The 15,183-nt window shown below is 44.9% G+C and overlaps 1 protein-coding gene across 1 annotated transcript in view; it reads right to left on the bottom strand.

Annotated features, from left to right (window-relative positions):
- Positions 1-15,183, bottom strand: part of ELAC2 (elaC ribonuclease Z 2) — a 124,322-nt gene that overhangs the window by 27,356 nt on the left and 81,783 nt on the right. The window lies entirely within an intron of this gene.

Here is a 15,183-nt window from a genome sequence, read left to right as displayed (position 1 = left end):
AAACAATCCAAACAATTGCTCATTTGAGGTGAGACATCCACAACCCGTCAGAGACGGGTACCCTGCAAGTGAGCTCTATATTTAACAGATTGCAGCTAGAGTAATGTTTGATGTAAAAAAAAGTTGGAAAATAACACTGTTTACACTCTATTTGGTTCCAAAGCAACGCCAAGAGACGGATTTTACGATTCTAAGCCGAAGGCAAATGTCAATGGGTGGAACTTATAAACCAAGTGGAAAACTAGAAAGCATCTGAAAACGCAAAGCCCGTCTGCATCCGTTTGTATTCAGACATCTTCATCTTCTTCCGCATGCTCAAAATACCAAAAACAGTTTTAAAAAAATACCAAATTAAAATAGATGATTTTATGCAGCCTTGACCTCTGAGCTTTAGATATAAAAAAAACAACAAAAACAATCGGCTTTTAGCTTTTGATTGGTCAACCATTTCTGTGACCTGATATGCAAATTCTTTAAATTTCAGGTCAATGGGGTGAAAATTGGTGATTTTACACAACCTTGACCTTTGACCTTTTGATCTAAAAAAACAATCGGCTTGTAGCTTTTGATTGGTGAACGAATTGACCAAATATGCAAATTCTTAAAATTTCAGGTCAACGGGATGAAAATTGACAATTTTATGTGACGCTGACCTTTGACCTTTTGACCAGATTATTAATTTATCCTCTCCATATTGTCATAATAAAACATGAAAATTTGATGACAAAACTCAAATGGTAAATTTAAAATTCAGGTCAATTGGATGAAAGTTGATGATTTTATGTGATGCTGACCTTTGACCTTTATGACCTTTTGTATAAATTATTAATTTGCCTTCTCAGTGTTATCATAATAGAATGTCTCCAGTGTGTGTGTGTGTGTGTGTGTGTGTGTGTCTGCCTGTCTGTCTGTCTGTCTGTCTGTCTGTCTGTCTGGGCCGTAACCTTTTAACATTTGAGCTATTGTCATCAAATCTTCACCAAAGCATTTCACCAAAGCATTTCACCTGTGGAGGAGAGGTCCAATTGTATGACCATGCATTCTGGCCCTTCGGGGTTAGGATGCATGTGCTTTGATTGACCATGCCCTTCAGCCTTCGGGCTGAGGTGCATGTGTATGCTCTTGGGACAGTCTTGTTGGACTGTGTGTTTTGACCATGGGGTTAGAGTACACGTTCCAAGTTGTGTTTAAATGTTTTGATTTTCTTTACCTTCTTTTATATATATATAAAAAATGCACCTTCATGAGAGGCAAATATGTCCAAAATCTGGATTGGCAGCTGTTTGATCAATGTCAACCAAAGAATCAAATCACTGTCTGTTGACAGAGTGGCCAGGCTGATGCCTCCGAGATGGGGGTTACGCTTTGGTCTAGGACTTTGTGTCCATAGGAGATCGAGACAGCAGTCGGTCACGCTGTACTGTATATCGTCGAATATATATATATATATATATATATATATATATATATATATATATATATATATATATATATATATATATATATATATATATATATATATATATATATATATATATATATATATATATATATATATATATACGTATATATATATATATATATATATATATATATATATATATATATATATATATATGTATATATATATATATATATATATTGTTGCGAATATGGAATTTGGCCTCCATATCCGCTTGTAAATATTCCCCTATTTTCTCCAATACTCCCCAACTTTCCCCAATCCCCCATTCCCTAGTCCCATTGCATGTAAATAACAATCAGTAGAGCCGACCTTCCCCTTATTCCCCCATTAAATGTCGTGCCCAGGTCCACCGCACCACACGTAGACAACTTTCGGACATCTTCCTAGTTATTCTTAGTCTATGTCAGTTAAGGCCTCGTTTCCATTAATTATGACTCTTCGTTGCACCAGAATGTGATTATATGGCATCAGTAGTGAGTTTAGGACCTTTCCCATACCTCCTCCCATCTTCTTCCCCGTCTACAACAACAGAGGGGCACGGCGCTGCGCGGGGGGGGAGTGTGCGTCCTCCCACCGGCTCGGTTCGCCGCCATCGACAATGCGCTCCAGACGATGCGCTCCAGACCATGCGCTCCACGGGGTTACCACGAAGGGGCTCCTTGTCAGCTCCTCGTCAAGGGCGGAGCCTGGTAAACCCCCCGCACGCACCCAATGAGAAGCAACGTGCCGATTCCACGAGGCGGAGCTAACGAGCCGAGGGCGTGTCACTCCCCGCCGGATATACGCGGCCACGCGCCGGATGTGACGTCAGATGCGCCCCGAGCTGGAGAAAGAAGGACCTGCGAGCGCTGAGAGAGAAAGGCCCGCCTGTGAAAGAACGTCCCCTCCGAGCGCTGTGAAACCTCCCGCATCTCTGGACCGGACCGGGTCGATTCTAACCTTTGAGCACAGGTGCACCTGGAGCCATCGACAACCGCTTTCCTGCCATCAACCCCCGTGTGAGTCAGCCTTGTCCCGTTTACCTGTCGTCTGTCCGGGGTTAAGATAAGCTTGTGTCTAAGTGCTTGTCTTTCTATGTTGTACCTCTCGTCCCTGTAATCTGACCTTCCGTAACGAATATAATCTCCTCCGGAGGTCTTGAGAACCGTATCCCTGGTGTCGTCATTTTATAACCCAGCCGGGTGTCTTCTTTTTCTTATTGAGCCAGCGTGGCGCGGCTTCGTCAACGTTCGAGTACAATCGGGTAATTTGTGCGGACACGACGGCCATTCCGCTCGGCCCACCTTAACATCAAAGTCGTGTCTGTAACAATATATATACGTGTATATATATATATATATATATATATATATATATATATATATATATATATATATATATATATATATATATATATATATATATATATATATATATATATCAGTCACTATGCGACCTTCATATCAGTGGAGAACCGCCAGCAAGGTGTCCCATACAGACTATTAAGGATGCCACAGGATGCCACAACATCCACTATACAGGATGCCACAACTATATTAAGGAGTATATATATAGTTGTATTATAATATTTACATGATCAGGGCAGTTGGGATTATACTTTTTTTTAAAAGAAAGGTGTATCCAACCAAATACGTAACTATATCTACTCTGCTAATTTAAGTAACGAGCAGGGACATACAAAACTCCCATTTTTTGGCGGCATATGGGCAATGAAGCACTGCCTCGCATGCTCCTGGAAGTTTATTTTTTAGCAAAGATATCTTATATTTACTTTTGTATCAGGAAAACTGTCAGAAGTAAACATAGGGCATGGCGATAGTGAATATGACAGGTTCAACGATGTGATCGGCCTGAAGTGCATGGAAATCAAAATGCTGGTGGGTTCCTACTAATGACATCATTGTCGGTGGAGTCAGGCCAGCTGCCCAACCAAGGGGCGGAAAGAGAAAAACCACCAGACAGAAAACTGCCGCTACTTTAATATATAGATAAGCAAGAGCAGACCCGGTCGAAGGCGACGATTCACACGCTTCCAAGCTCACTTCCTCAGGCCAATAGACCCAGAGTCTCAGCTCGTGTCCGCATTTCCTCCGAAGACAACCACTCATTTCCAGTCAAGCGTTGGTGAACGAGGTCAATTAAGGAGTATTTGTTATTTTTTTTCCAAACCTCAAGCAATAAATGTCAAATCACATTAACAATGGTATGCTCTGCTCTTTTTATTACTTATACGTCATCTGGTGTGGTATGTGTGGGGGTGAGCGGGTGGTTTTGCTTGTTACCTCCACCACCGAAGGTGGATGGATGTTATGTTTCACCCCTATATGTCTGTTTGTCAACATGCTATCTCAAAAAGTTATGGACCGATTCGAACGAAATTTGGTGAAGAGTTCGTGTATGTGACAATGACAAAAGTGTTAGATTTTGGTGAAGATCTGTATCTGGATCCGATAATTTTTAAGCGATTCTTCACCACTGAGTAATAGGACCAAAAACGATATATAGCACGATATCACAAAAAGTTGTGGACGAGTTATAACAAAACGAGGTGGATGAGTCGGTTAGGTGACAAGAACAAGCCGATTCAATTTTGGTTCAGGACTGAATCCAGATCTGGCCTATCAGTGGCATACAAAACGTAAATTGTTCAGTCTGGCAGATGTATGCTCAGATGTATGCTCAGATGCATACATCTGAGATGTATGGCAGATGTATGCTCATCTGCATCTGGCAGATGTAACGAGTGCCGTTCAATTGTTGTTTTTGCGTTTCCGTGGCATGAGCATGGCTGGGTGTGTCTCAGATGGATGCAATGGCATGTGAGTTGCTTGACTGGTGGAGTTTCTGTTGGGTGTTGTGCATGTGCGGTGTTGCGGATCGAGTGTTGCTGTTTTTTGCTCATCTTGTCTTGTTGCTTGCACCATCCAGTTTTTACCATTTGTATCAGAAGTGTGTATTGTGTGGGTACATCCAGTCTCCCCAGTTAGACCACCCTCTTGACGTGCCATCCTTCCACTGTCAATGTGTGTCATTTGTTGGATGTCGTATTGAGGGTCATGGGTTCCATCAAAGTAAAATTTGTGGTCAGATTGCTATATGCAAAGACCTGAGTGCAACATGGATGCCACCCTAGTTTGGAGGCGATGTGTTGGCACAATTTATGTGCACGACGTCGGTGTCATATCACATCTAGGGTCAGTGTGCTCCTTTGATTAAATTTATTATTCCTGACTGCAAACCTCCCAACTGGCAATCAGCATGGCAGAAACAATGTGTTTGTGTGGCAGACGACACTTGGTGCTTACAGGTCATTTAGAAAGTTCTGCGATGGGACTCTATCTGTGCAATGCTGCCCAGTCAAGTTTGGGGATTGGATTTGTGTTTTTATAATAAAGGTTAATTTCCCCTCCTAGTTTAGTTACACTACAACATGTAACCTCGTTTAAGATCAGTTATTTCGTAGTAAATGTAAGCGTAGACCTTTCCTGTGTTTAGATGTGTGTTGAGTACGACAAGGAGAGTTAGGTCCTTTATGATGCCTCGATGCTTTGGGTTTTGGCGCAAAATACCACGAGGCAGGCCTGAACAAGTCGGCCAAGGGTGAAGGAAGGCGGGGAAGGAGCCAACGGTAAGTGCAACTCGCCAATCAGGGCTCGAGGGGAGTGGCTTACCACTGCGGCAAAAGGCGGAGTTTGGAACATTCGATACGGGCCAAGGCGGGGCAATATAACCCTGTGCCCGGAGCCCCACCTCAGTTATGAGGAGGACATGCGCTGTGTTCAGTTTTGAGAAGGGACGCGCTGTATTCGGTCCTCCGTCGAGCTATGAGAGTCGGTTCGGAGCGCCAAGTTATGAGAAGGGACGCGCTGTATTCGGTCCTCCGTCGAGCTATGAGAGTCGGTTCGGAGCGCCAAGTTATGAGAAGGGAGGCAGACGAGTTATGAGGAGGACAAGCCCATGAGTTATGAGAGTCGATTTGGAGCGCCAAGTTATGAGAAGGGAGGCAGACGAGTTATGAGGAGGACAAGCCCATGAGTTATGAGAGTCGATTTGGAGCGCCAAGTTATGAGAAGGGAGGCAGACGAGTTACAAGTTATGAGCTCGGGTGAAACGCGCATGAGTTACAAGTTGAGTTCTCGGTTGAGCTTGAGTCAGATCCTCCGTTGAGTTACGAGAGTGAAAGCGCGCAGTTGTATTAATCGCGCTGTGAGAGACAGCCGTGCCGGGCCAGAAACGCGCATATATTTCCTCCTGCCTGCCTTTGCCAAGACACACGCTGCGAGGATTCCTCCTGCCTGCCTGCCTTCGTCAGGATACGTGTGGTGACCGCCAGAGGGCCCCGCCGGGTGAGCTGTTCCTGGACGACCAGAGCCGGCGCGACCAGCGCATGAACAATTCTTCCTTCATCCCCCTGTGAGTGTGCATGGGCCCATTGTCTGGGGGAAGAAGTAAGACTGTTTAAGACTGCCCTGTGTCTCTGCTTCTTCTACCAATCATTGTAAATAATAATTAAACCTGTTATTCCTTTGATTTGACCGTCTCGTGTTTTCCATCATTGACTTAGCATGGTACGAATTATATCGCTCTGATCAGGTTCCAATAGCAAGGTAACAGCACAGACTACGTGGTACACAATCCACTCGGGTGTACTCAAATAATGCGTGGTTCGTGCGAGACTTGATCCCCGCTTCCGCGGCGGCGTGGGTACTTAGGTACGTGCGAAAATTGTCCCGAAACCCTGCTCCACGTCTGACCGAAAGTGGCGACTCAGTCTCGCGGTTGCGAAGACCCAAAGAACAAGGGGCTTAATCTCCCCTTGGTAAGGGAACAGGGTCGCGCAAAACCGTAACAATGTATATATATATATATATATATATATATATATATATATATATATATATATATATATATATATATATATATATATATATATATATATATATATATATATATATATATATATATATATATATATGTATATATATATATATATATATATATATATATATATATGTATATATATATATATATATATATATATATATATATATATGTATATATATATATATATATTGTTGCGGATATGGGATTTGGCCTCCATATCCGCTTGTAAATATTCCCCTATTTCCCCAATACTCCCCAACTATCCCCAATCCCCCATTCCCTAGTCCCATTGTCTGTAAACAACACTCTGTAGAACCGACCTTCCCCTTTTTCCCCCATTAAATGTCGTGCCCAGGTCCACCGCAGGGGTCCCAGCCACTTTGATTGACAAAATAATAGGAAAAATAGGAATTCTGATCACAAAAAATAGGAGTTTAATAGGAAAAAACTAGGAAGTAATAGCACAGATTTCAGCATTGGAACAACATCGGTAGCTTTATTGCTGCAAGATTTATGCAAATACATGTACATGTATGGGCATGGACACACCCCCAATGAACTTGGGCCCACCCGTCTTAACATCGACAACAAAAACTATGACTTCTTCTTTTTGGCAGCCACCATGGACTCTATCAAAGTCTGCTTTTTCTTCTCCACTTTTCTCTGCGCCTCCCTGGTTTCCACCATACGAGTCTGTGTCTCTTGAATCTTTTTCTGAGCAGACTCAAGCATGGCCTGAGCTACTGCAATTTCAGTCATGTCACCTTTCTTAAGCGCCACCTTAAGCTTTTTATTTGCTTGATCAAGCAGACTGTTGCTAACAGTCAGTGACATCTGCTGAGATGACTCTTTTGCTGCCAGAGATTTCTCTGTTTTCTTCAAGTCCTCGCTCTTACGAGACAGCTCCGCTGCCTTCTCTACAGCAATCTTAGCTGTTCTCTCTCTTTCTTCTTTCTCTTGCCTGGTTTTCTCCCTGGCTTTCTGTTCATCTTCCTTGGCTTTTCGTTCTTCTTCAAGTCTCTGCATATAGTGCATGTGAGCAGAACGTCCTAACGAGAGGAGTCCCTTTGTGACTGGGACCATTTCGGGCCGGTCACCATACAATCTCATGCCATCCATTGTTGCACGGAGACCATTGATTGATGCCTCGCTCAGACTAACTCTCTCCTTGGTGACACTTTTCCCACTGATTGAGAACGCGCGTTCCACGTCACTGTTTCCGTGAGACAGTGCAAGGACAATCCTTATCATTTGTCTCACTTGGGGGAATTTACAGTTTCCCGTACAGCCTTTTAAAGCCAACACTTTTCCCCAGTAACTGTCCACTCTCTTCATGCAGACTTCTTCTTCATTCTCCTGTGTTTCCTGGGACCAGTCAGTAGGAATGGCTTCCTCTTGGTACACCTTCCATTCATCTGCAATGCTGTCACTGTCAATATTCCTCTTCAGCTGTCTGGACAGGCTCTTGGCTGATTCAAGAGACCATGCAGCAGTCCTGTTTTGTGGCTGCAGACATCTGGCATTCTTCAGGATTTTGTTTGTCAATGGAAGCTTCTTTTGTAGGTGTACTATGGCTGCCTGGTAGCACTTCCTCATCCCAAGATACATCCTTTCCCTCTCAGAGACTTTCAACTTAGCGATACACCGTCGGGTATCCTCTCCCACACCCATGGATTCATTCTCCAGCTGGTTTGCAACAATGGAAACATCAAGGTTTGAGATGTCTTTCACAGCATCAACTGAAGGAGTCTTCATAATTCTTCTGATCAGTTTTTTGAGCAGGTCATGGAGTTTGTCATATAGAATGTGCACAAGTGGTTGCTCTGACTGGAAGAAGGTGAGGAACTCTGCAAATGTTGCTGCCAAGAACTTCAGGAAATGCAGTTGAGCTTTTATTTCCGGTCGCTGTAGTTCTGTTTTGATTCTTTTGTACCTGGGTTTAAACATGTCCTTTGGCTGCTGCTTTGGAAGAAATACCAAGAAATACTCTTTGAGAGATTCCCAGATCTCTATCAGCCGCTCCACTGCAGGTCCCAGTGTCAACCACCTGCACTCGACATGCTTCAAAGGCTTTTTTGGAACAGCACCCAATTTATGCTGAATGTCTTGAAAATCAACAGATCTAGCAGCAGAGCCTTTGAACCAGTAGAAAATGTCCACTGCAAGCTCAGTTAGGTTTCCACAGTACTCTGCAAGTCCTTTGGCAAAAGCATTGTGTACTGTATGGAGAGTACATGTCCCTACATCAAGGAGACCAGGGCCCCTGTTGTCGAGAATGGCTTTGTCAATCTGTCTCCACACAGTGGTGCTCACATTAGGCCCATCACTGCCGAGCATGATAATATCCTGAAGCTGCAGTTTCGATTCATCCAAGGCAGAGATTATTTTCCTGGACAAATCTTCTCCAGTTGCATGACCCATGAGGTAAGTTTTGAGGTGAAATACTAATATCTGTTCCTCGGCATCAGACCAATACCGTACACGGATTTCTAGTTGCTTCAAGTTCTGTTTATTGGTGGTTTCATCATACATGAGGCTGAAACCAGAAGCTGAATTCTTAACATCAGTGACTATCATGTCCTGAAAATAAGGACCTGTGGCTTCGCTGAGATATGAAACTTTCGATGAGCTCATTGAGAAACCATCCGGGATAACACCAGGAAACATTGCCTGCAGAAGATCCTTCAAACCGTCACAGGAAGAGTAGCTCAGATTCGAACGAACAACTTTCAATGTCCATAGAAGTTCTGCTTTTGTAATAGCGTCTTTTTTGGACATACAGACTAAAGCTGCACGACTTGGCTCATCTGTAGAAGCTGACCCTGATGCTGAAGCAGATGAAGTTGATGGTTGAACGAATGTCAGCAACGTCTGTGACCCACCCAGCAGTTCCTTCGCACGCTTCAGGTGCCCTTTGTTTTGGGCATGTTGTGTCAGTTGTTTCACACCCTGATTGTCACACCTCACTTCCGAATGGCACAACGAGCAGTAAGCTGAGAACACTGAGGACTTGCTAGGCTGACACCAGTCAGAAAGCCTACATCCATGTCCACTTTTCAACCACTCTGGGTTAAATTTAGTTCTCCCACCAGGCATTATACTGCTGGGAGTATACCTGTCAAAAAGAAAACAAATATGAGATAAGATTAAATGAATTAGCATAGAAAATCCTAACCTGTTAACGCATGAAGTGGAAAGAACTGTGAACCAAACAGTTTTTTTTTTCAAAACTGAAACATAAGTTAGTAAAATAATGAGAACAAACAAAGTAATTTAAAGGCAAATCAACAAATTTCTTACCGGTCTGCAGATTATACCTGAAACAAGAAAGATGATAAATAACATGTCCTAACATGTTTACCACCCGATAATTGCATTTTCTCCACTGCTGAATAGCTTGAACACTAATCTGAGTTCAAGCTAAGCGATGACAATTCAATTATGTATCTTTGGTATTGTTGTTGTACTATCTTCAGAAGATTATGAAACAACAAGACTTTAACAGTCTTTATTGTTTTTTGTTTGTTTGTTTTTTTATTGTCCTACATTGCTTGCATTACCTATTGTGCAGCATTGCGTATGTAAATTTTAATTCTACTGTAATTTTGTTAAAAGCTGAATATGCAACTACCACACGAAAGTATACAGAATTAAGTTGTAATCCCTATTTTGTGTCGTGGTCCTTCTTTATTATCTGCAATTAAATGATGAAATGTGTGAATTGTCGATTGAATTAGTTCTTTGCCAAATACTATTAGTTTTAGGCAAAATACAATCTCATTGTAATAAGCGAAAGATTGAGTTAAACATGTAGTATCAAATGTCAATGTTTAGCAAATTAGTAGAAAAGTTCAATTTCAGGTAGAATCTTTAGGGAAAGGTTGTTAGTAATAACTGAATAACCGCAAAGTTCACAGTTGGTTTTGTTACTCTAAGTAAAGTACAAACCTTAAAAATTGAGCTCAGCTGAACTTTTGAAATAAGACAAAGGACAATGATAATGGTCAAGGTATCATTCAGTCATCCTTCACAAAGTATATGAGATAATCCAAGAGAAATGCGTGATAAACATAGTTATATTATTTTCATCTCATTTTATCTTTTATAATTCTGTTACTGAATAGCATGAAGCACGAATCGTAAAGGTAAAACAATTGTTTGGAAGGATATACTTAATATTAGGACAAAGTCAAAAATAACAATAACATAATATACATAAGATATACATATCATTTCCAGTCGAGATCAATAACAACACGTACTTTACACCATGGTGTAAACGACATGCCTCCACTTCGTACAGTATTTATTTGTGACGTCATCACTGCATACTCAATTTTTCCTCAACACTGCACTTTGTTGAGTCCTCAAAAATGCACTCACCACTTGTGAAATCGATCGAACAAACGGTTTTCGAGAAAAAGACAAAGAGACATATGTTCTTCGGGGATTTGAGCTTAAAGTCGTTTTGGAAATTTGTCTTGCGATTATGGACCCAGAAAGCAATTCCATGGCTGACGATTGGTATAGGAATGTCTGTTCTGACGCTTAGATACAGAAATTCTACTAATTAATATATCAATTTAAATTTTGGAACATTGAGGGTTAAAAAATAGGAAAAATAGGAATTTCCACCAAAAAATAGGAGATTTATAGGATCCTATTAAAAAGTAGGAATAAATAGGAAAAATAGGAGGGCTGGGACCCCTGCCACCACATCTCACGTAGACAACTTTCGGACATCTTGCTAGTTATTCTTAGTCTATGTCAGTTAAGGACTCGTTTCCATTAATTCTGACTCTTCGTTGCACCAGAATGTGATTGTATGGCACCAGTAGTGAGTTTAGGACCTCCCCATACCTCCTCCCATCTTCCCCATGAAACAACAACAACAACTACCACAACAGCGCGCGGGGAGTGTGCGTCCTCACTCCGGCTCGGTTAGCCGCCATTACCCATGTGCGCCGACGGGGTTACCACAAAAGGGCTGCCTGTCGGCCCCTCGTCAAGGGCGGAGCCCGGTAACCCCCCGCACCCAATAAGAAGCAACGGGCCGATTCCATCTGGGGCGGAGCTAACGAGCCGAGGGCGTGTCACTCCCCGCCGGATATACGCAGCGACTTACAGGACGTGACGGGAGATGCGCCTCAGCCACGAAGGAGAAACAGACGCCACCTCCAGCGCGACGAGACCTCCCGCATCTCTGGACCGGACCGGGTCGATTCTGCCCCTGAGCCAAGGTGCACCTTGAGCCTCGACTACCTGCCCTTCCTTGCCATCAATCCCCGTGTGAGTCAGTCTTGTCCTGTTTATCTGTGGTCTGTCGGGGTTACTATAAGACCGTGATTAAGTGCCTACCTTCCTATGCTGTCTCTCTTGTCCTTGTAATCTAACGTTCCGAACTATTATAACCTCCTCCGGAGGTCTTGAGAACTGTACCCCTGGTGTCGTGTCATTTTAACCCAGCCGTTGTGTCCTTTCCTCAATTGATTTAGCGTAGCGCGACTCGGCCAACGTTCGAGTATAATCGGGTAAACTGTGCAGACGCGGTCATACCAAACCGCTCGGTAAACCAACATCCACAACCGCGTCTGTAACATTTGGTGTCGAGGAGTTGGATTCGGACCTGGGACTAAATTTGTTAGGCCCAAATTTTGGAACACCAATTGTACCATTAGGGTAACAATTGGTGTTGGGAAGTGGAATTCGATCCGGAGCGCGTTTCACGCGCTCGAAATTATAACGGCGAAATTTGATTTTGTTTTACGAAAATAAAAACCCGAATTTTGAAAGTCGCGCTATGGCAGACCAAGACGGCTGGGTTCCAGTAGAGGAGAGTGAGGCAGGGTCGATCCAGGACCAAATTGAGGGACATGGGGAGAGCGAAGCAGCGAGGGTAGCAGACGCACAAAATGGCGCCTCGCACATGGCCACGGCGACCGCGCCCGCGACCGTGGTAGCGCCCCTGGTGGATTCGAACCTTTTCCTCCTGCAAATGAGGGCCTTTATGGAACAAATGGGAGACCAAATTGGAGGTTTGAAAAACAGTATAGAAGCTCAGGGTGAGCGATTGGAGGGCAAAATAGGGGTAATGGGAAACGAAATGGGGGTAATGAGGGACGAAGCGAGGGGTACCGGTGAGGGGTTAGACAATAATTTTAAGGGATTAGACGAGAAATTTGGGAAATTAGACAATAGATTAGGGGAAATACAGGAGGGGTTAATGGGGGTAGAAAACAGAATGGCCACTCAAGAGAATCAAATGGAAGGGATGCAAAAAGGGTGAGAGGGGTTAGAAAACAGGATGGAAGGCAAATTGAGGGACATGAGGGACCAAGCGGAAAGGGAAGTTAAACAAATGGGGCAGCAGATAGAGGGGGTCAGAATGGGGGTAGAAACCAAACTGGATGCTCACAGGGAGGAAATGGAGCAGAGGAGGGTGGCATCTGGGCAGGAGATGCAAGTGATGGGAGAAGAGATCAGAAGAGGTGTGAGTGAGGAGGTCGGAGGAGTGCGCGAGGAGGTGAGGCACTGTAAGGAGCGCATGGAGAAGGAGGTGAGAAAGGGGACTGTAAAGTTACAAGGGGGCATAGAGGACCTGACGCAGGAGGTGGAACAGCTGACGGAGGGACAAAAAGGACTAACGGAGCAGGTTCAAAGGAACACTGCGGTATTAGGAGGGTTAAAGGCGACACAGAAAGAACTAAAAGATGACTTGATAGCGACGAAGAGGGAATGTCAGATGGTATGTGAGGGACTGACAACGAGGTTGGACGAGGTGGTAGAGGTAATGGAGACGAAGGACCGGCAGGTGAGGACGCACATGGAAACGGTCAAGGTAGCCTTGGAGGACGAGCTTGAGGAGACGTACTGGGGAATAAAAGAGGTGAAGCAGAAATTAGAAGAAGTGGAAGAAGGGGTGAGCGAAATTAAGAAGCGACGGAGAGAGGATAAGAAAGAGATAAAAGAGGAGATAAAAGAATTGGTCCAAAGTCTGTGTTCGGATCGTGATGATGTGCTCATTAACCGGATGAGGGATTCGCAGGTGATGGAGGAGAAGCGAAGAGAAATAGGACCCGGTGTAAGTGGTGACCAATATGGTCGTGCGTATGATGCGCCAGGTGATTTAAGAAGCTTGGGGGTCGAGATGGACCCGGGTGTTCGTGAGAGGCCGTTGGTGAAGTGTGCGACAGGTCTGGTGTGCGAAAGAGGAGGTGTGCGAGAAAGTCCGACTCTGGGGTGTGTGAGGAAAAAGTGCGTGCCAAGGAGTGAGGGTGCTGGCGAGAGTGAGTCGGTCGTAGCGCGTGTGCGAGGGAGCACATGGAAGCGTGGTGTGGTGAGTGTTACAGAGGGTGTGATGGGAGAGTGTGCGCAAGAGTGTGCGCGAGAGAGGTGTGTAACGGACGGGTGCATGAGGAAAGAGTGCGCTGTCAAGAATGGAGGTGAAAGTAGTGAGAGTGACAAGGAGCATGAGTTGGTTGTGACAGGTGAGAAAGGATGCACACCTGGAATGGTAGAGCGTGAGTGGGAATGCACGCTGGAATTGGTAGTGAGGCACGTGGTTGGGTGTGCGAATGAGAGCACACCTGTGATTGTCACAGAGGAGGTGATCGAGGAGGGGGCGCGAAGAGGTGTGTTGGTGAGGTGTGCGAGCGGCGAATGTGTGCCAAGGTGTTCGGTGGTCAGGTGTGTGACCAAGGCTGGGAGTGGAATGAGTGTACCGAGGTGTGTAAGGAAAGGTACGAGGAGCATGGAAACGGCTGGATGTGTGAGCAAGGAACGGGCTGCGGGGTGTAAGCATGCAGGTGAGGCATCGAAGGTAACCGGGTTAGAGGTTAGAGCGACTTTTAGCCGAATCGGGCCCTCGGTGCGTGCTGGGCCTCGCTTTGAACGGCCGCGTCCGTGCTCCACTAGGCGGAGCGGGCAGCCCGATAGAAAGGGTCGTCATGGCGACCACTTTTTGTTGAGGGATTCCGGCAGGTCGAGATCGGGACATTGGATGGCTCCACGCCGAGATGGTGCGTGGGATCTCGGCCCGGGTAAGCCCCCGTCCCTGCACCGAGTGCCGGACGCATCCAGCCGCTGGCACAGAACAACCCGCATTCATGGCTTGGCTTTACGAAGCCGGGCTTTGGACAGGAATTGGCGCACCGAGAGGCATTAGTGAGTAGACTGGGTGATGAGGTTAGTGTTTTGGACCCAAAATTAGAGAAAAACAAAATTTGATGATTGGCAAGGGAATGGCAGTAGTGATTGGCAGATGATGGGTAGTGATTGGCAAATTTTTAATTTGTTGAAATTTGATGTGCAAAATTGGTAGTGAGCGATGGGCCTGGTGGGTAAGGCTGGCATCCCTGCCGCCCTTCCCATGTGGGGGCAAAGGAGCAATAGCTTATGGGGTTGATGGCAGTGAAAACTAGCCCGGGTGGGTTAGGATATTGATAGGGATCTAGCGAAGATGACATTAGGTGACGTTAAGTTTAGTTAGTGACTGATACCTGTAGTGGGGACGCAGGTAGATTAGTGTGGATGATAATGACGAGGGAGCGCAATAGTTTAAAGGGACGACTGGGAAGCGCAAGTTTCAGAGGGGAGTAGTTAGATGAGATGATGCCGTGTGTGTGAGAATTGAACAGGTGTGATTGCACAGGTGTGCAACTGGACAGGTGTGTGGAGCAGTGTGTGAGTAATGAGTGTTGTGGATCAGCGCGAATGCGCTTGGGGAGAGAAGGGTGCAGGTGGCACCAGGTGTGGGAGCACAGGTGTGCAGGTACAGGTGTGTGGAGAGAGTTGGAGTAAGTGGTACGGAGTGGTGTGCATGGTGCGAAGGTGTG

This window comes from Myxine glutinosa, chromosome 5, assembly GCF_964187855.1.
Source record: "Myxine glutinosa chromosome 5, kmMyxGlut1.1, whole genome shotgun sequence".
NCBI classification, from domain to species: Eukaryota; Metazoa; Chordata; class Myxini; order Myxiniformes; family Myxinidae; genus Myxine; species Myxine glutinosa.
This window is presented reverse-complemented; position numbering and strand designations above follow the sequence as displayed.